Source organism: Pseudorca crassidens, chromosome 1 (genome assembly GCF_039906515.1).
Source record: "Pseudorca crassidens isolate mPseCra1 chromosome 1, mPseCra1.hap1, whole genome shotgun sequence".
In the NCBI taxonomy this organism is placed as follows: Eukaryota; Metazoa; Chordata; class Mammalia; order Artiodactyla; family Delphinidae; genus Pseudorca; species Pseudorca crassidens.
This window is the reverse complement of record NC_090296.1, coordinates 18347229-18370635: the sequence shown is the minus strand read 5'-3', so window position 1 is coordinate 18370635 and position 23407 is coordinate 18347229. Positions and strand designations below refer to the sequence as shown.

Here is a 23407-nt window from a genome sequence, read left to right as displayed (position 1 = left end):
TGGTGGCTTTTAAAGCATATTTACAAGATTACATGAGACAGCATGTCTTTAATTTGCTATTTAGCTGAAGAGTAATATGTTTCTCTATTTGGAAAATGGTTTCAAGGTACCAGCACGAAGGATAGGAAATTAGAATTTCTAGGATCAATTTTCTAACTGACTTACGAGTTGCTGTGTACCCTTCAGCAAAGCACCTAATGTGCTTCTCTGTAAAACGGGGATAGGAAGAATAAGTCCCTACATCAAGGGAATGCATCACAGTTGAATTCATATTAATATAATAGGCTTTGAAAAATTTCACAAGAAAAGTACTATGGAATGCAAATTATTATGGTGCAAAGCTCTTCGGGTGCCTGCAAAATACTAAATCACTCTATTTTATCTGCTTTATGATATGGCTTTTTTTTTTTTTTTTTTTTTTGCTGTACGCAGGACTCTCACTGTTGTGGTCTCTCCCGTTGCAGAGCACAGGCTCCGGACGCGCAGGCTCAGCGGCCATGGCTCACGGGCCTAGCTGCTCCGCGGCATGTGGGATCCTCCAGGACCGGGACACGAACCCGTGTCCCCTGCATCGGCAGGCGGACTCTCAACCACTGTGCCACCAGGGAAGCGCAATGTTATGGCTTTTTAATTTCAAACAGTAAGTCGTTTTCCTGAATTGTGACAGGGCAAAGGGAAAGCTCAACTCTCATTTTGTAATTGATACATTGTTTTGGTAGCTGACTTTCCTATAATCTTAAAAGGGCTCTATCATTCTCATATGGAATTCATCCCTATAATCAAATAACACCATTCAAAGATGATAATTGCCTTTTACTCCTATGCTAACAGTAAAGGTAATCATGTAATACCCACATCTTCATTTGACTGCTTAAAGTGTAATTTAATAATTACGGAAGTCTGGGGGAAGGTAAAGGAGCGGGGGGAAGCTAAACTTTAAGCCCATAGCATGATTAGCGTGTGTAAAAATGTATATACTGTGTGTGTGTATATATATAAAATCTATTGTGTGTATATACATATGATATAATATATATCACTTGCTTTGCATTTAGTATTTGGTATATAGTATTCAGGTTCTTGTAAATTATTTTGGGGTTATCTTCTCTTAGAAAAGGAGAGAGGAAAAGGTAGATGTTTAATATTATAGAAGTTTTACACACAATTCATTCATAGGAATTTTCCACAGTATTTATGTGATATGCACATATGATCAAAGTCCATTTTTGGCAAAATTTAGAATAGCTGGATTTCTATTTTAGAGTTCTCTCCCTTCCCCAATACTATTTCCTATTTCTAATCAGTTACACTGACATGCTCTACCTTTAGGCATCCATTAGTCTCCTGCTGTTTCTATCAAAATCTCTTTTTGAGAATGAAGCTGAAAGTTCTTCTCATGAAAATACAAGTGACAGAAAACCATTTAAAATATGACCTCAGCCTAGGGAATTTGCAATTTAAACCAGAATGAAGGTCCTGTGGTAGAAGTTGACAAATGACCCTAAAGTGTTTCTTAGTGACAAGTAAGCTTCTTCACCCATAGCAAGTATGATTGGTTTTGCCCACAACAAATCCAAGGCCAGCTTGGAATCCTGGAAAGAGAGGGAAGAATGAAAAATGGTAAAGAGGAGGCAAATCAGGTTACGAAAAGGGCAGGAGTCAGAGCTACGGCATCTCAAGCAAATCTTCCTATCTTACATGTATTATTGTCACGTCTAACATTTAGGTATTATTTTTCTTTTTCTTTCACCAAGAAGGAGAAAACTCTGCTAATAGGAAAAAAAAATGTGACTTTCATTTATCAGTTATTTTTGGGTGCACAACAAATCATTCCAAGACCTAGTATTTAAAACAATAAACATTTATGTTGTTTTTTTCTGGTTTTGTTGATTGACCACGTGTCTTCTGGTCTGAGTCAAGTTACCTGGGGTAGGATGATTTTGGACTACCTCATGAACATATCTGGTAGCTGGCAGTGGTTGGTCTGGGGGTACAGCACTTGCCTGCCTGATGGCTGGCTTGAAGTTACAGGTGGCAAGTCCACATCCATCTCATCAGCATCCAGCAGGATAGCCCAGGTTCACTTTTATGAAGGTTGTAAAGACCTCTCAGCAGCAAGAACAGGCAAACCACAAATGCACAAAACTTTGCTTACATCATATTTGCACATACCCCACTGCACCAGGTAAGCCAATGGCTAGGCCTAGGGTTAAGGTGTTGAGAAACTGACTACTTTTTGATGGGAGGAGTCTCAAAGAATTTGTGGCCAGTTTTTTTTTTTTTTTTCTTCAATGTGCCACAGACTGTAAATTCTATCATTATATCCTGAGTCTTTCCTTTCTTATTGGTCCCCCATCATTAAACATATATTTCTTCATTGTTTCCCAGTGGAAACCCAGTACCAATGTACTCTCCTTTGGTTCTCCCAAATAAAAATATTTTCTTAAGAAAGGATATAAAAATTTTGTTTACACTGAGATGAGTAATCATCTTCTTCCTAAGTGGTCTATCATTTTCACATGGAAAAGTGTATTGAGTGTAAAGTCATCACAATATGAATAGAACCTTAGATTTCTACAGACTGATCTGGAGAGAGAGATTTTAGCGCAAAGCTAGGACCTCCTTTTGGTTCTGAAATATTATCATATACGTTCAAAGTGGTAACAAGTAGTGTTTTAAAAGAGTCACTGCTTATCTTGAGAAGCCAGGCTCATGCCTGCCCTTCAAAAGCAGTACTGGCAAAGAAAGACACCATCTACTGGAAATCCAACTACTATAATATCAATTTGTCATTTTCCCATGTCTTTTTCCCTCATCTATTTGTGTTCTTCCTGATATGTAGCTACATGAATGCAGTCTCGAATATGTCCAACCATCAGTACATTCATTTATCCATCCATTCAATAATATTTGTGTAGCATGTACCATATGACTATTAATATTCTAAGTTGCTGGGGATACATCAGGGAAGACAATGGACAGTATCACTGCCATAATGGAGCTCACCTTCTACTGGGTGAAGCTTTTTCCTTTTGTCCTTCTAGAATAACTCACTATCCTTTCTCACCTTGCTCTGTACTCCAGACTGTATCAATGTGATCCCTGGCCCTTTAGCTTTCAGAGGGATCTGAACAGTGAGAGGCATCAGCAGGATATCAAAGGGTATCATTCCCAAGACTCAATGTTTGCTAGGTTGCCACAGGTTGGCTTCACTTTTCTCCCAAAGGTTCAGAGGCAACATTTACCATTAGAGAAAAGGTGGGCTCAGTTATAATGATAAGCCACTGGGCAAAGTTATAATTAGAGTTTTTGGACCCACAAGGATCTGTTGTGATAGCTAACTGATCATAGAGTCCTGAAGAATCAAGTAGATGAGTAGCTTCCTAAGATGCTGCTATATAAGCAGACGTTTTCTAAGTCTGATAGAAAGAAATCAAACTTGAGCCACTGTCATAGAGATTGTGGTCCTTACCAAAAGACATAAACTAGTTAATAGCTCTATATTGATGAGATAAAACCCCGGTCCCGTTGAGGAAGACTCTATATGTGGTCACAGATATACACTATGCATCTTCCCCCAAGACTTCCCCAGAGTGGTCAATGTCCATTTCCAGAGTGACAGCGACCACAGAAAGGTAAATGCCTGGGCTTTTTTGTTGATATTCCATAGTGACTTTGAACTTATAATAATCACCAGAACTAAAATACCACTCTGGCCCACTGGCTGCAGAGGTTTATGAAGATTAGGTCATAACTGGAGTCTTAGATAAATATCATAATCTCTCCAGTGCCACTGAGGGTCCATCCATTGTTTCCTTCTGTTTTGTTTTTCAGATCTAGATTATATGGTAAAAATAAATACACTAAATAAATACTTGAAGGAATCTCCACAATGGTTCCCTGAACTATGTTCTTTTATAGTAGAAAAGACATGTGGAAACCCCTAAGAATTGCCCCTCACAAGACAGTAAACCCAAAGCTATATAGGATCCTTAGGAGAAGAGCAAATTGGTACTTTTATAAAAGTCTTGATAGATGTAAAAGTCTTGATTACCATCTCAGCATTATTTAACTTGCACATTTTGGTCAGTAAAGAAGCTAGATTTTTCATGAAAAGTGACTTAGATAATTATAGACACAACCAAGTCATGCTATAATTCACAGTTATAAATCCAAACGTGGTGCCTTTACTGAAGCAAATAAACAGAAACTTTAGACCCTGGTATACACAATTATTGGCCTCAAAAATCCTTTTCTCTACATCCCTAGTATCAAAAATAATCAGAAATAATCTTCAACTGGCATGGCCTGCAGTATACAACTACTCTTTTGTCTCTGTGTTATGGAAACTCTCCTATTATCTCATTTTATAATCTAGATGGAATTTGGTTATTTTTCTTTCTTCCCCCCCCCAGCTTTTGTGAGATATAACTGATAAATAAAAATTGTATATATTTAAAGTGTACTACCTGATGTTTTGATATACGTACACATTGCAAAATGATTACCACAATCAAGATAATTAACATATTTATCATCTTTTTATTTACCATTTATTTGTGTGTGTGGTGAGAATACTTAAAATATACTCTGTTAACAAATTTCAAGTGTATAATACATTATTAACTATGGTCACAATGCTGTACATTAGGTCTCCAGAACATATTCATCTTATAACTGGAAGATTGTACCCTTTGACCAACATCTCCCCATTTTCCCTACACAATATGTCCTCGTAACCACTCTTTTAACCATTTTCTACGAATTCAGCTTTTTTAGATTCCACATATAAGTGAAGTCATGCAGTATTTTTCTTTCTGTGTCTGACTTATTTCACTTAGCATAATGTCCTCCAGGTTAATCTATGTTTTCACAAGTGGCAGGATTTCCTTCCTTGAAAAGGCTGAATAGTATTCCATTGTATATACATACCACATTTCCCATATGTCCATTGACAGACACTTAGGCTATTTCCATATCTTGGCTATTGTGAATGCAGATATCTCCTTGAGATAATAATTTTATTTCCTTTAGATACATACCCAGAAGTGAGACTGCTGGATCATATGGCAGTTATATTTTTAATCTTTTGAGGCATCTCCATACTCTTTTTCATAATGGCTGTACCGGTTTACATTTCCACCAACAGTGTACAAGGATGAACTTGGTAATCCTGGTCCATTATACTAATGATATGAAGTTAATTGACCTGAGTGGGCAGGAAGTACGAAGTACTCTAGAAAACATATTAAGTTTCATGGGTGTCAGATGGTGACCAATAATACCTGAGCAGTTTCAGAGATGTTGCTTTGGTGATATTTCTAGGAATCTAGCTGTCCAGTGCATGCCAGTATATTACCTCTAAACTGAACAACAAGTGTTGTGTCTACACTTTCCACCACAAAGAAAGAAACATGTTTGTGTTTGTCTGACCCATATACTGTATAACCTCAAGGCTGCAAGTTATGCGTGGTGTTCAGAGCAAAATAATGGCTTTGAAGAAGGTACATACTGTGACCCAAGTTTCCCTTGGTTCTTATAACTCAGCAGAATCCATGGTAAGGGAAGTGTCTGTGGCAACTTTGGGAGCAATGTCTGGTTTTCCACTTCATGTGGGAGAAGTTTTGGCCTGAGGTATGAATCTACACCACTTAATAGGCAGCGATTATGAGCTTGTCATAGGATTAACAGTTTAGAATAAGATTGGAAGATTAGTGGCAAGGAGATCTGGGAAGACGTAGGTGAACAAATATCTCAGGATGTGCAGACATTTTAGAGGTATTCAAGTCCCATGTAGTGCCCGTCTGTTATGCCCGTCTCAATTATTTGAGTCACTGTAGGGTAGACTCAAATAATTCAGTGGAGTAGATGACTCACTATGTGACATAGTGAGCTTCTTTTCCCAGACATGCTAGTGTTAAATCAATCAATAAAAAGGATGAATGACCAAAGAAATAAAAGGTGATACATGGACTTAAAACCCTGTGTATGGGATGTCCCATATCAAGGTTAATCTGGGAATCACCAGAGCTCAGAGTCAATCTACCAAGACCAGAGGTATACGTTAAATTACAACATAATACCATACAGTAGGGAATTCAGCAAACTTACTATATCAGGGTGATTACAGTAGCCTTCTTCCATCATGGAGAGGGGAGGGATATTTTCCTCTTGGGAATATAAAGTTCCTGGATTTTCAAAATGTCTTATCTATCACTATGGTAGCCAGGATACCAATGTTTCTGTCCAGGGCATGTTCTGGAGAAGGAAGAATGGCAAAGGCTCATGCCCAGGGAATGCACACGCCCCTCCTCCCCTCATTGTACCATGACACTGTTGAATGGCCTGATGAGGGCTGAGTTATGACACTAGTATTGTGATCTTTGGCTTAGTGACTGTGAAGATCCTGGGGCTCAAATGATAAATGTCTTCATCGGGCAATATAATCATAGTTCCCAATTCTCTTAAATTAGAAGCTGAGATTGGCTTTTGGGTTCTTTGTGCCACTGAACCAGCAGTCAGGGATGGGAAGCTATACTGGCTGAGATAATGATCCTAATCACAAGGGGAATATTAATTTTCTAGTTCAAAATGAGGGCAAGGAAAGCTATGTATTGATATAGGGAGACACTCTGGAAAGCCTCTTAGTGCTCCTTTGCCCTACAGTCATGATCAGTTAAAACCTTTTGAAATCCAGTAACTACAGGGATGCGAAAGGCTCAAATTTTATAGGAATGAGGGTTTGGATCACCCCATTAAAATAAAACACTCTTTTCCAGCTATAGTGCCAGCAGTTGTTTGAGTCTTCTACATTCTGACTGACTTTTTACCTAGTTTGTTGTCAATTACTGAGAGAAATGTGTTATATTCCCCAACTATGATTGTAGATTTGTCCATTTCTCTCTTTAATTGGGTCTAATTTTTGCTTCATGTATTTTGAATTTCTGTTATGAGGTGAATATGTGTTTTTAATTGTTATGTGTTACTGACACATTTACCCTTTTATCATTTAAAGTGTTCCTGTTTTGTTTGTGGTAACACTCCTTGTGCTGATATATATTTTATCTGATATTAACATAGTCATTTTAACTTTATTACAGTTACTTTTCCCATGACATATTCTTTGCATCTTTGTTTTACTTTAAAACTTGGATTTAAATATGTCTATCACAGAATATAGTTGATTCTTTTAAAAAAAATCAGCCTGATGGTCTTTGCCTTAAATGAAGTTTTATTACATTTATATTTAATATAATTTTATATAGTTTTATTTATGGTTACCATTTCAAATTTTTCTGTTCTTCCTTTCCTGCATTCTTTTTATTAATCAAGTGTTTTTACAATTCCATTTTAATTCTCTTTTATTAACTAGTGGTTGCTCTAGAAATTATGCTACTTTAAATCATTAAATCTACTTAGAGGCAATAATGAATTGCCTCAGGCAGATGTAGGAAACTTGCAACAATTGTTTCTATTTACTCTCCCCATACACTTCTTTAGTACTATTGTCATGCATTTACATCTATATAGGTTATAAGCTCAGCAATTCAGGGTTACAATTGTTGCTTTTTAACCACATGTCAATTTAATTAATTAAGATAAAAAGAATATACACACAAATATACATTCTTATATAGGCTTTTATATACCAATTTAATCTTCATTGTTTCCTAGAGGCCTGAATTGCTCTAAGTGACATTTATCTTGAGCCTGAAAAATTCCATCATTTCCGGCTTGTTGGACATGTCATTATTTTGCCTTTATTTTTACTGGATCATTTTGCTTGATAGAAATTTTGGATACAGGTTTTTCTTTTTTTTTCTTTCATCACTTTGAATACGTTGTTCCAATTTCTTCTGGTCTTTTGGTTTCTAACGATAAATCAACTATTTATTATAATTATTGTTCATTTATATGCAAAGTAATGTTTGTATGTGGCTGCTTTCAGGATTGTCTTTTTATCTTTGGCTTTCAGCAGTTTGAATATGATGTGCCTAGGAGTAGTACTAATCTTTGTGTTTATCTTGCTTGAAGTTTTCTGAGACTCTTGGATCTGGAAGTATTAAACTGCCACATTTGGCAGTTTTAACCATTACATTTTTTTCCCTGTCCTTTTCAATCCTCTCCTTCTAGAACTCAAATTACGTGTTTGTTAGGCCTTTTGATATTGTCCACAGGTTGGATTGCAAGGCTTCAGGTCTCTGAGCCTCTCTGTTCATTTTTTCATTTTATTTTACCATTTTTTCTGTATTCTTTGAATTGAGTACTTTCTATTTATCTCTCTTCAGGTTTTCTAGTTCTTTTTTCTGTTTTCTCCAATCTGCTATTGAGATCATCGAGAGAACTTTTATTGTCAGTTATTTTAATTTTCAGCAAGCTAATTTCCACTTCTGATATATCACAATTCCCTGTTGAGATTTCTTATTTGTTAATACTTTGATACCATATTTTCCTTTAATTGTTTCATCATATTTAAAATAACTGCTATGAAGCTGTTGCCTGCTAAAGTTAACATCTGGTTCCCCTTAGATTCAGATTATTTTAACTGGTCTACTTCCTGACTAACAGTATTCTTTCCTGAGTTTTTTTTTTTTTTAATATATCTAATTTTTGTTTGAAAAGTGGATATTGTTGATAATATATTATAGCATCAGTGAATTGTGTTGTGTTCTGAGAATTATTGTTTTTTGTTGTACTAGGCAATTAATTTGCTTGAGTTCATCTAAAAACTTTGTTTCCTCATAATATATAGCAGCTTATATTTCTGTTCTGTATTTTTGCCTTCTGGTTCCTACCTTTTTATTCTGATCCCTGGGGTCTTGTCTATGTTTGCATAATTTGATGGCCAACCAAAGATTTGACCAGAGATTATTCTCAGATATAAGGATTTAGTGTCCATGGTTTTCTTCTTCCAGGAATTCTCCCCTAATTTCCATCTGCTCTGTCAGCCTTGGGGTCTAGTCTCTAATGCCTCAGGTCAGTAAGCTCAAGCTTTACCCTAATTAAGCTGCAGACAACTGCAGATTCTCTCAGTTAAAAAAGACACAAATTCACAGAATTTGCCTAAGTGTGGGTCCTTGAGCCACACTGTCTATAACAGTGCTATAGACACTGTTTTTGTCTATAACCCTGGGGACCCTTGTGCATGGGTGTTTTCTTTGTCAGTTATTGATTTGAGCAGTTTTCTTGTTTTCATAATTGTCACCCATGGGAGACTTTGCATGACCATATCACTCCACCACCTCTGTCAGGGGTTCTTCCTTTCCTTGTGAATTTGCTTCAATTTCCCCATGATCATCCTACTAAAGATGTAATATCAGGCACAGTGGAAGATTCCAGGACACTGTTACAACACTGTAGTGTTTATTCTAATTGCTCATTCCTCTGTCATACCAAGAGCTAAATCTTAATGCCACTCCTGGTCATATAAATGCCATGAAGTACCCAGGAAATAAGAAGAGCCAGAAAGAATAAATATCACCCCTATTATTCTCAACATTATTGTTAAAGTGATCATTTTAAAAGACATCTGATCAAATTACTTCTCTACATGAAATTTGCCTTTAGCTTCCAACTTTCTACAATGTAAAGTCCAAGCTCTCTATCATGTCATGTAATGTATAGTACTTACTCCATGTCTAGGACAATGGACTAGATTCAATGCACTGTGTATGACATAGTGGAATTTCAGTAAATTTATGACAGAGTTGTCTACAGGATTTAGATGGTGCTACTTACTTGGTGAATTAATGCTATGTTGGTTGCATAAACTTTTAAAAGAATTTTTTTTTGTCTCTGTAACTAGATTGGGACATCTAGAGTATGATGGTTGTGTAATAACTTGACTAGGCTACAAGGTACCCAGATATTTGGTCAAAACATCATTATGGATATGGTTGTGAGGGTGTTTGTGGATGAAATTAACACTTAAATCAGTAGACTGAGTAGATTACCCTTCCTAATGTGGATGAGTCTCATCCAGTTAGTTGAAGGCCTGCATAGAACAAAAAGAATGATGCTCCCAAGTGAGAGAGAATTACTTCTGCCTAATTGGGACACTGCCCTTTTTTCTGTCTTCAGATGCAAACAAAACATTGGCTTTTCCTGTCTCAAGCCTGCTGGTTTGAGGGCCGGAGCTACATCAATGGTTCTCAGGGCCTTTAGCTTCATACTGGAACTATACCACTGGTTCTCCTGGACCTCCAACTTGACTCACTCTGCAGATCTTGGAATTGTCCATATCCATAATTGCATGAGCCAATTCCTTATAAGAAGTCTGTTTATATATGTCTATCTGTATCTCTATCATCTCTATCTCTATCTATCATCTATCTATCTATCTATCTATCTATCTATCTATATATCTAGTCTCTAATTCATTCCATTTCTCTGGAGAATCCTCATACATAGAGTAATGAACACATATTACGAAAGTACTCACTTATGGAATGAATAAACAATAACAGAAAAACCAGAGTCACTAATTCAGATTCTTCTTTTCTATATAACTACAAATACCTAGTTCTAGTAATTCAATCACTGATCTTTCTCTAACCCTTATTATTGTTATTATTTTTTGATCCCCATTACTGAGTTAATATTACTGAGATCTTGGCACATTAATGGTAATAATAAAAATAGGTAATAAATTTTTTAAGAGAGCACCAATAAGTACCAGGGTTTATTCTAAAAGCTTTATCCATTAATTCATTTAATCCTCACAACAATTATTAGTAAATATTAATGTTACCCTGGAAAAAGCAAATAGAATCTGTTAGGCATCTCCTCTATGCCAGTTCTTATGCTATATGCTTCATATAAATTATCACATTAAAACTTCACTATTAACTTACAAGTTATAGATGCAGCGCTAATAGTCATTGACTTTAATAATCAGATTCAAACAATGAGGTATATCAGTTTGGAATCCATGTCTATGTAATTTCAAGGATCTTTCCCTTGTATTATTCTTAAGGAAACATGCTCTTTTCATCTAAATAAGCACTATTGAACTTAGTTTTTTGGGCCCATGACAACTTTTTCAGGACTTTTCCAGGGTATGCTTGGAGAGAACATTGTAAGCTTATACAAGGGTCTATGCACTATAAGTACCAAGTGCTTATCACAGAAGATTGGTGAACAGTAAAGAATGGTAACATGTAGATCTTAACAAGCAATAGTCTAGAAAATTCACAAGAAAATGGAGTTTGAGCTACAACCAAAGTGAATCTAAAGCAAGTGTAAAAAATGAAACCCATTCAAACCTGAATATATGCTATTTCATGAGCTTCCTCCATAGCTTTTCTCTCTCTTGAGTACACTGTGTATTTATTTGCATAAATAAATGCAAATAAATTTTGAACCATTACAGAAAGTCTTTCTTGGCTCTAAATTAAGTCACTATCCTTAATAACATAGTGACACATCTATTAGATTATATTTAATCAATGTACAATTCCATCCATTGTGTACTTTGTCCAATTCTCCAATTAATCCGATGATATGTTTTTCTATCTAATCATGTTTCCAAATATTAGTAGAGATATAATTGTCTGTGTCCCTAAGAAAAGACAAGCCTTCATACTTTTATAAGTCCTTTTTAAAGGAACAGCCCTGCTGGGTTTTGCCCTGAGGCACTTTCATTGCTTGTTGCTTGCTCGAAGGCCAGGTGACCTTTGCAGATGGAAGATGCACCTGTCCCTGAAGGGCCACACATTCAGTAGTTGCCATTTGGTTTCTAGTTCAAAGAACATATCCCTGTTCTGGTGAGTCTGTGTCAGAAGGTTTAGCAGATATTTCAGCTGTATAAGTCACAGCAGGTGTTTTCCCCTGTATGTAGTCTTTCCAAACCAGATTTCATGCTCCAACCACTTATAATGTTTTATTAGAAAATAATTTCTAAACAGAGCTCTAAATTAAATTTAAATTTTGCAATAAGTAAAATTAAGCTGACATAGAATATGATGCTGAAGATACTGCTTCTTAGAAGTATTAAGACTTTTTATATGAGAGTAATAATCACAGTTGGCATAAACCCATGTGAAGATCTCAAAACAGTTTTACATTTCTTTAACATTATCTCAGTTTTGTTGAATTATTTTCTTTTGCTAGTGTTTGATTCCAGTTGAAGCACATTTAAGTAACAGTATATCATTATTAAAATATAGGATAGTCATATTTGGCATAGTTCTGGAGATCTTAAAGGGGTATTCATATTCCTATAAAGAGGTAAATATGAAAATATCCCCTCTCTTTTCTGTGGATAAAAGTAGAGTAATTTGGAGACATATATTGAAAATAATGATCATTTCCCACTGATGACCATATTATTTGAAGAAAGTAAAAAATAATTCTGGGTTTACACTTATCTTCATCATTATTTTCTTGGCATCTACACAAGCTTTGCATATTTATATATAATGCATGATCATGTCTAGGAATGTTTTCAAAACTATTCTTGGAGAGAAAAATACCAACATAACTTTAGCATCATGATATACGATGTAAGGTTAAGACTATGAATAAAGTATTCCAAATAATATGAAATCTTATTCCAACTTGTATTTGGTCTTTTTTTAAACAAAATACAAAGTTGGGGTGGATTCTTGATCTTTTCTTCAAACAACTGTTAATATGAGTGTTTAGGATCAGAAATACAGAACAGAGTTTTTGGAGTCAAGAGAGCTTTAGGGGAAAACTTTAAACTTGATGCAAACCACCTCTTTCAAATCTACAGCTCTTTGTAATTACTCTAGCTAAAGTAGAGAATGGTGTGAAAAATATTGTATATAAACATGGATAGTTAAATTAAAAGGTAGGGTCCTATTAGTCAAAACATAAACATATGCACTATATTTTCACCTCAGTAAACCAGGTGAGTTAATGACAAAAAGGGTCATAGCTGAAAACGTTAAGAGTAAGTTGGGGCACAAATATTTCCCTAAGAGGGAAATAATTATAATAATATAAACATTATCTGTCAAGACATGGGAACTGGAGTACAGAAAAAAATAGATGGAACAGCCCCTTAAACAGGTGAGAGACACTAGGACACAATCTATACAAGGGTCTAAAGTTAAATCATTAGATTTTAAATTGATAGCATGAAAACTTCTATCAAACCACCAAAATAGAGACCTCCTTTTTTTAAAAAAATATAGGTTGAAATTCTATGGGCAGCACCACAATTTGCTCACTCTTTTATGTATAACTGTTGGAGATCTGTTGGGACTTGATACATCAGTCGTGAATTGTGGGTGGGGGAAGAGTACGGAAGATAGCATTTCATTGTTTTAAGACAAGACCCAGGAACACAAGATTTTCATGCCCTTCTCATTCCTGTCTTTTTCATCTCCCTTGAAAAAGTTGACTTCCTGGTGAAAGGATATGAGACGTATTAAGCAGGGTCCTGGTAGGAAACAGATGGCATATTCAAACCAGTAATTTAAAGAAATTTAGTAAAGAGGTGATTTAAAAGGGCTTTGGCAGAATTCAGAAAAACCAGTAAGGAAAAGTAGAAGACCCTGGGGCTAGAAAGAGTTCTGTAGGGACAAAACGTTGAAGAAGTTCAAGGTAGTTGTTAGGACAAGAGCTCTGGTTGAGGAATGCAGCCAGACATCAATCACCTGGCAAGGAGGAAATTGGCCTCACACTCTTCCCACTTTCTCACCTCCAATTGATACCTCCTGTTGGCTAAAACCACACAGTGACAGAGGGCAGGGATCCTCTAACGTAATCGAAAAGGCTCATCATCCCAACTCCAGGGTAGGGTGGAAAAGGAAGAGGTGAAGATTTGTAGGGGCAAAAGTGATATTTAACACATAAGGGTAGAATAAACAAACTTTCAAAGAATTTTCTCATCTGCCTTGAGGCAAAACTATCCGATGCAAGGAATATGATTAATAATTGTTCCTTAGATTTTTGGAATTTTACTGTAGTCAGTCACAATATTCAATATAGAATCAAATATAGAAAAGTTTTATAGAATCAGAAACGGAAAAATCCACAATGTAGAAGGAGTTCAGAGATGTTGGGGTAAAACAGGAAACCCTGTAGATTTAAGAGAGCAGGCTGCACTGGTCTGCAGTGTGAATAGGCACCTGGCTACCCAACAGAATTCTCTGGAATGTGGTCTAGATTTGTGGGTTGACTTCTGCCTGACTTTGCTAGCCTTTTCCTCTTTTGTCATCCTGTGTTGAGGATTTATTGAATGTTTTTTGAAATTACAGCTCATGGCCAGTTCATTTGAATTTTTTCTCCACTTAGTCTCTTTTTGGTGTAGAACCTGGTGGTGTCTTCACAGTCTTCATCCCATCTTGCCTCACCCCTCTGACTGAGTGTTACTTAGCAAAGACTTCTGATATAAGCTGCAATAGAGGAGGCAGAGTGAGCCTTGAGGTATTTATTCTCTTTACTCAGATATTTTTTGAGCTAGTCCTATCCTGTAAGTTGCTCTAAGAGTGGTACAGTAAGTGGGGCAGATATGCAAACATTGCACAGGCATCTAATAAGAGCTGTATGAGAGATATCCAAGGTAAGAACCTAGTATAAACAGGAAGGGTAATTTATAAAAAAGCAATTTTCGGGATTCTATGACAATCTTTATAATAAGTTCAATTCAACAATATGTTTTAATATGGTAGTGTGAATTTGCACTCAGTGAATTGTTAGTTATTACATAGGGAAAAATGTGTTTAATATGTGGTCTGTCCATCCAGGACCTTTCCAACTAGTTAAGAAGACATGAAAATCCATTAAACAATAAATTACACATTGAATAGCATGGTTGTTTAAGTTCCCAGGGAGTGAGTATTGAAAGAAAGCTCTACATAACATGAAAGACTCGACAAGATGAAGGTCAAATCATGACCTTAGCAACAGGGACTATAAAGATTGTAAGAGGAGATGGTTTTCCAAAGGAAACATAGGCATCTTCTTTTACCACTTTCAAACTAGAGTGATAAGGAATTATAGCAGCAGTGGAGTTGGCAAGAATAACAAGATTCTTGACCTCCAAAATCTTCCTTATCTATAATTCTCATGGATTTCCATCTGTCTCAACAAAGATAAAAATATGAATTCTTTTGCAGTGTGGTCTTCTTCATCTGATATGTGTCATAATTTATAGTGTCTTAGAATTCTGCAACTATGGCCATTTGGGGTTCACAATAAATCTAGAATACTTGTACTAAATCTGTTTGCATATTTGTGTATGTGTGTATATAAAATATTGTATTTCTAAATATAAATATATGTATACACAAAAATGAATATATTTACAGTGCTATCAAGTATTCTGAGTCTGTGGGATTATGGATTAGACATACAAATACCACCCAGGTTTTAAAAGCCTAATCAATTTTATATAATCAGTTTAAAGTATTTTAGGAGAAACTTTCAGTTTTCCTTTGCTTTGTTAACTCTTCATCCATATTCAGTTCTCATAAAAAAAATTGTATGTTTTTCCTGCTTGCAGTTAGCATAATTTCTCTCTTCATGTTTGATTATTTAATTCAATATCAGGATTGCTTGGTTTGGCAAGATCTTTTAGCATCCAGGAAGTTAAAATCATGCATAGAAAATTATGTTCTGCTTCATTATGGGGGCAGGTCTTATTTTTATGTGTTGTTTCTATTATAACACATAGTAAAATATAGTCTTTCCTTTTGAAAGTACATGCAGATAAAGTTATTTATATCCTTTGGGGCCTCTTATGAAAATGTGAAGCCACCAGAATTAGAAGTCAGATTCCAGATGTTCTTTGTTTATTAGCATTCATTGCCCTAGTTCAGGTCCATGTTACTTTTGTCCTGAATTTCTGAAGGCACTTTCCATCTGCCCCACCTCTAAAGTGTTTGTGAGTTTAAAATCCCCTTGTTTTATACTCATGGCAAAGCAAATTTCTGAAAACCCACCCACCTCTGTTAAAAATGCCTAAGTGGCTCTTGGATGCCTGTTGTTTTAATTTCCTAACATGGCCTTGGAAACCTTTCACAATAAGATCTAACATCTCTTTTACATTCTTATTTCTCAGTACACTCATTTCTCCGTTTACTATATAGACTGGCCAATAAGACTATGCAGCTATAACTGAACATGTCTTGTTTTTATCTGCATGTATTTAGTTATATGGTACCTGTTTCCTAAAATGACATCTCTCCCTCTCCTGACCTTGTAGTGGCTGTCTTTTTAGGCTGAAATCAAATCTCTCTGGTCTTAAAGTTTCTCTCTTCTATATATTCGTATTCCATTTATATTCCAATAAAATGTGTGTCTTTCTTGTTCCTGTGTTATTATAATTTATGTGAATATCTCTCTTTCACTGTCCAGTACTTCACTCAATAACATTTAATATGTCTCTACTGTGGGTTATGCTCTTTTATAAGAAATTTTGGAAACAAAATAGAACACAACAGAATGTTTGTGCTAATAGAGTTTATATTGAATTTAGTGGGTCGACAGCTAAACACAGTTACAAAACAATATGATATAAATGATCACAAAAGAATATATGAAATATTGTATAAAAAGATAAGAAAAGGGACCTAAGTCTGCCTGCAAAAATAAAGGAAGTCTTCATTAATGGTAGGTTAATATAAAACTGAGACTTCAAGAATGAAGAGAAATTTACTTGTCAGGCAATAATGAGGAAAGACTCAGATAAATTGAGAGAATTAGATTGTTAAATGGGCCCAAGGGATTCAGTAAAGTTAGGTTTAGAGTGCATATAGAGGAAATGCAGTAGGAGTCAGGTCATAAAAAGCATTTTGTGCCCTACTAAGTCTGTAAGAAATAAGAAAGAACTGAAAAAAAATGAACAGAGATTTGCTTATCTGAAATACTGCCCAGGCTGTGGTGTAAAGAGAGGATGGCTTGGAATACATTAGACCTGAGAAGGGGAGTGAAATTAGATGATTGCTTCTGTGGTTCAAATGAGACATGATTAAATAATGAACCATGGTGGTGGCCTTGAACATGGAGAGGGAAGGCAGATTTGACAATGAAAAGAGGTAGCGGGTAGAAGTGGCAGGATTTTGTGGCTGATTGCTTACAGGAATGAGAGAAGGAGGGTTGAAACCACTCTGGTTTTGGCAAGGGCAGCTAAAGAAGCTGGCTTTCCAGTCACAAAAACAGGAAATAAGAGAGGAAAGGTTGGTAGAAGCAGCAAGAGCATGAGGTTGTTTTAGGACAGGTTGAGTTTGAGGTATTTAGAACTTTATGTTGAGTTGTCAATTTGGAAGTTGGAAGAAATGTTAAAGAGCTCAAGAGAGAGATGAAGAGAGAACTCAAAAGAATATGAAAGTGTTGATTCGGGACTTGGAAACAACAAAGGTAATTAAAATAGTTGCATGGAATGATGGAGTGTCCAGGCTTAGATAGAATAGGATTAGAGAGAACTGAAAAGTCTCAACGTATAAGGAGCAATAGGAAGCTTATGATTCATTAACAAAAGACTAAGAAGGAAGTTTCAGGGGAGTGTAGTGTAATGGAAGTTGAGAAAGGAGAAAGTTTTCAATGGCGTTACGTGCTAGTAACGATTAAATATTATCCATTGGATTTGGAAATTAGGGATCCTTGATTACTTAATCAGGTCATTTTCAATGAGGGCAAATGCAGCCTTCAATAACTTCAGAAATGAAAAAGTGGAAACATCAGGTATTGTGTCCTCTTTTGATTAGGTAAGAAATGAAGAACTATTATGTGATAGGACAATAGCCAAAAACAAACACAGTATTGTTGAATTTTTTATTTTTGTGGGGTTATTTTTATAGGTGATAGATCTCAAGTATGAAATTCTTAGGAGAATGATCCAGTGGAAAGCAATAAAAACAAACAAACAAACAAACAAACAAACACTTGAGTAAGAGGGTACTTGATAGAAGTTATTTTCAGTCAAGATGATTTGTACATTTTAGAAAGAAAAGGTGATGGAATAGTCTTTGAACAATGTACGGATGAAGGCAAGATTTTAGGTGAAGAAGTGAAACAGTTGTTTTTTCTTTCTGTGAATTAGGAAACTAGGTCATTTACTATGATATGTTGAGAGGAAGGGGACTTTGAAGAAATGGGTGCATAGTTGAAATAACTACTGTGTAGATTTGGAGGACTTAAGTGCATGTTGCAGGATGTCTGAGCAGTGTTCAGAACCCATCTGAAGTCAGACACCATGAAGTCTTCATGGTACCTTTATTAAGAGTTGGGTGATTTTCCTCCAAGGCAGAAATAAAGAATAGTTTGATGCAGATTTGAGGAATTTAAGTTTGAATAAAATTGAAATATTGTGTAAGGGATGTAGAGGTGATACTATGAAAATTTGGAAGAATGAACCATGAGGCCTTGAAGCCAGGAGTAGATTTGATGGCCTTAAAAGTGAATGGTAGGGGCGTCCCTGGTGGCGCAGTGGTTGAGAGTCCGCCTGCCGATGCAGGGGACACGGGTTTGTGCCCCAGTCCGGGAAGATTCCACATGCCGTGGAGCAGCTGGGCCCATGAGCCATGGCCGCTGAGCCTGTGTGTCCGGAGCCTGTGCTCCGCAACGGGAGGGCCCACTACAGTGAGAGGCCAGCGTACCGTGGAAAAAAAAAAAAAATGTGGGTGGTAGATTCAGGAAAAATGAGAATTTCCTTTCGGCTGAAGGTGAGGTGTGTTGCTCTCAAACCTAAGGGTATATAAAAATAATCAAGAATATCATGTTGAAAGTTCAGGTTTTTAGGCTATCCCTACAGACTTCAAGGTGAGTTTTTGGAACCTGCATTTTTAAACCATCCAGATGAGGATGTAGGAGGTCTTCAATAACAATTAGAAAACAAACAAACACTGGGAAACAACTTCAGTTGAGAACAAAGATTAAGAATGAGTCTGTACATGTTAATGGGGGTTGTGTTGTCATGAAACTTGAGCATTTTTTGCTGAGGAATGTAAAATTCTTCCTTCAGATAATATATTAGGCCAAGGAACTTACCAAAAACTCCAAGAACTAATAAGTGAGTTCAGAAAGGTTACAAGATCAACAAACAAAAGTCAATCACACAGGAAGATCAGCTCTGTGCTTTGTGACCACCTAGAGGGGCGGGATAGGGAGGGTGAGAGGGAGACACAAGAAGCAAGAGGGAGGAGATCTGGGGATATATGTATATGTATAACTGATTCACTTTGTTATAAAGCAGAAACTAACACACCACTGTAAAGCAATTATACTCCAATAAAGATGTTAAAAAAAAAAAGTCAATCACATTTCTATATGTTGACAATGAACACATGGAAATCAAAATTAAAAACACAGTACCAGACTTCCCTGGTGGCACAGTGGTGGCGCAGTGGTTAAGAATCCACTCGCCAATGCAGGTTACACAGGTTTGAGCCCCGGTCTGGGAAGATCCCACATGCCACAGAGCAACTAAGCCTATGCACCACAACTACTGAGCCTGTGCCCTACAACTACTGAGCCTGTGCCCTAGAGCCCACGATCTACAACTACTGAAGCCCGCATGCTTAGAGCCGGTGCTCTGCAACAAGAGAAGCCACCACAGTGAGAAGCCCATACACCGCAGTGAATTATAGCCCCTGCTCACCGCAACTAGAGAAAGCCCGTGCAGCAACGAAGACCCATCACAGCCAAAAATAAAATAAAGCAAATAAATTTAAAAAAAAAAAAAATACTCACACACACACACAATACCATTTGCAATCACTCCAAAGAAATGACATATATAAGTATAAACTTAAGAAAATATGTACAAGATCTATATGCTCAAAAGCACAAAATACTGATGAAAGAAGATCTAAATAGATAGACATACTGCATTCATGAATTGAAAGAGTCAACATGGTAAAGATGTAAATTTTTCCCATATTGATATGTAAATTTAATGCAATTCCTGTCAAAGTCCTAGCATGATTCTTGCAGACATGGCCAAGCTTATTCTAAAGTGTTTTTGAAAGGTACAGGCCCTAGAACAACTAAAACAATTTTGAAAAACAAGAATAAAATGGAAGAATTGCAGTACCAATATTAAGACCTGTTGTATAGCTCGAGTAATCAAGATTGTGTGGTCACGGTAGACAGACAGACATTTAGACCAAGAAAATTCAGTAAAGAACTCAGAAATAGACACATACATGATTTTTGGCAAAGCTGCAAACCAATTCAATGGAGGAAATTTTCAACACATGGTGAATGAGCAATTGGACATCCACAGGAAAAAAAGAAAAAGGAATCTTGACTAAACCTCACACTTTACACAAATGATATGCTAGGTAAAATGTGCAAAAAAAATGTGAACAGATTGTTTTTGAAACAGAGCTGGCAGGCCTGGAGTCTTTCCCTCCCTGGCTAGAGCCTCTTGATAGGATTCCTTCACTAGCTACTGTGATTCCACGGTAATTCCACAGTTCTGCTAGGAAAATAGTTCTCAAAGGTTAATGTGCACCAGTATCAGCTGGAAGCTTTGTTTAAAGACAGATTGCTGAGCCCCACACCCAGAGTCTCAGATGCTCTGTAGGTCTACGAGAAGAAGCAGTGAGTTACATTTCTAAGTTGTTCCTAGGTAACACTGATGCTGCAGGTATGCGGACCCACCTCGAGAACCACTGTTCTAGGTATCCACAGAGCAAAGGTGAATATTCACTATTCACAAAGGTGAATATTACTATTCATGTGATAAGGAACCAAGAGAAAATTTTGAGCAAGTGACCAATGTCACTTATAATAATAATTTAATGCATATTTGGAAGATAGCTCTGAGTGAGAAGAGATTAGAAGACCAGTGAAAAGAATGCTACAGTGGTCCAGAAAAGTGAAAGGAAGGGGCATATTTAAGGAGCCAGATGTCTAACTGGTGTTTATTCGTGACAGATTGGAAGTCAGCAAAAAGAAAGAGGTAGGATTAGTGATGTACTGAAACATTTTAGCTTGAGAGCTAAGTTTCCTTTCTATGATGTAACCGAGAAAATTTATCACTACCATTCAGCTATGCAAAAAGAAAATACGGTTAATTATTTTCTATAACTGATTTAACTTTCCTCCTAAGCCCCTACTCCACCAAGTATCAAAGGATGACTAGAACTTTAAATGGCCAATTAGTGGAAATGAATCTTTAGAAGGGGAAAAATGTCTCTTTCAAGAAGCTCCACCTTTTTCAGGTAAAAAGCTCAGTATCCTGTACATTCTCTTTCTCTCTGTTCTTCTAAAAATATGTCATTTTGCTGTTTGAGGAGGAGTGAGGGGTATTGTGACTTAGAGGTATCTGAGTGTCAGTGGCATTGCCACCTCATGGTCTCAGATGTCACTCCCTCTGTGGTTGTTTTCTACCATCATCCATGGTTATTGATATTTGTATTCATGATGGTTTCCTCTTTCTGATGCAGGTTGTTGTTGGTCCAGCTGTCCTCTCAGCATCTCTTGGTTCTATTACCAAGACAGGTGGTAACTTCTGGTGTCCTGCATGTCATGTGTTGACCATGAACAATCAACAGTGTAACCCAGCTCTCTACTTAAGCATCTTCTCCCAAATATGCCATTCAACTACTTCCACACTGCACTGGATCTAGATCCCAGGCAAATCACCTCGTTTGGGAGGTTAACAACCTACCCAGGCTTTTCACAGGAAATCAAGCTATATGTTCTCAAAGTCTTCATATTTTATTCTTCATATTTATAACCCTGGGTGTGAGGAAAACAGAATTAATGGGCTCTTCTCTTACCATTTCACTTCTTCTTCTCACATGCCAAGGAAGTAAAGGGGGGTTCTCCATTTTCTTTCAGTGTTAGGGAAGGAATTCCCCTGTATAACATCGTCTTCATTCCTGAGGTGGCATTCATCCTGCCCCTTTTCCAGAAGCCACAGTCATGGATGAATACAGGTGAAAAATGGTTATGTTAATAATGTAAGATACATAAGAAGGCATGAAATATGCAAAATATCTCAGCCACAAGGAGATAGAGAATATGAAAGAGAAGCTACTTTGTTAGAAAAGACGGCTTACCCTGCTTGAGTGATATTGAATTTGTCTTGCCATCAGTCATCCAGATGGAGATAATCCAACAGAATCTGGGGACATAGATCTGAAGTTCAGAAATAAGATTGTGTTGAAAGTATAGATATAATAATTCTCCAAGTAATTCTTCAGGTTGCCTGGCCATTTAATTTAAAGCAAAACAATCAGTTAATTAAAAGCTGTGTCCTTGGCTGGAATATATTCAAGCTAATTGGAGTGGTTTTACCGTCATTTTTTTTTTTTTCCGGAATGTCAGACTAGTTAACTATTTTGACTATAACCATGGATTATACTCTATGTTTAATAGTTACTTTTGACATTGGGAGTTTGGAGAATTAATTTCACATAGTAAAATTACAGATAGTGACAGAGTATTGTAGAAATGGTTCTATTTATTTATTATGAAAGTCATGTGGTTTCAACTTATTTCTGAGTTGCACTGAAGAAGGAACACGTTTATAATTACTCCTGCTCATACTTACAGCTCAAAGTTTCTGTTTGATGGGGGACTTGAAAACACATTCTGATTGTGGTGAGAGCTCTTCTGGAATCTCCTGTCTTTGCTGAGCTTCCATCATTTCCCTGCTCTTTCTTCTTACTGTCTCCTACCCCAGCCCATGCCAGAGTTTTGCTCTATGATCCTGTTTTCCTTCTCTCTAATCAGCCACTTTTCAGATTTTTTTTTTCCTGGCTTTTCCATGTATTTCTCCAATGTCTGAATGTTGGAGTCCCCCAGAGCTCTAGGCTGGGCACATTTTTTGTTCCTCTTACCCCTAGAGACCTCCTCCTGTCCTCCAAATTAACTACTGTGTTAGCCATCACAAATCAGCAGATGACTTACATTTTATATCTCTAGTTCTGACGTCTATGAACTCCACATAGTTCAACACCTGTCATCTTGGCTCAGAATTATAAGAAATCTCAAATTGAAATTATCCAAGTCAGAATTCTTGATACATCTTCTGTATTAGTCTACTCAGGTTGTAATAACAAAATACTGCAGACAACATGCCTTAAACAACATAAATTTATTTTCTGATAGTTCTGAAGACTGGAAGTCCACGTTCAACGTGCAGCAGGGTTGGTATCTGGTAAGGATTCTTCCCTTGGGGTGCAGATGTCTGCCTTCTCACTGTGTTCTCGCCTGGCATTTCCTTGGTGACTTTGTGTAGAAAGAGAGAGAGGGATCTCTTTTTTCGTATAAGGTCATAAATGCTATCAAATTAGGATCCTATCCTCATACATCGTTTAATATTAATTACTTCTTAAAATCCATGTCTCCACAAACAGTCACATTGAGGGTTAGGGCTTCAATATGAAATTGTTGGGGGGGTACACAATTCAGTTCACAGCCCCATTTCAGGATTCTGAAACTTTTGTTATAGGGGAAGTTGAAAGCAGATGCTACTACA

The 23407-nt window shown here is 36.6% G+C and overlaps 1 pseudogene; it reads left to right on the top strand.

The window, feature by feature from the left end:
- The first annotated feature begins 1934 nt into the window (after positions 1 to 1934).
- LOC137224748 (tigger transposable element-derived protein 1-like) overlaps positions 1935 to 23407 on the top strand; it is a 95564-nt pseudogene continuing 74091 nt past the window's right edge.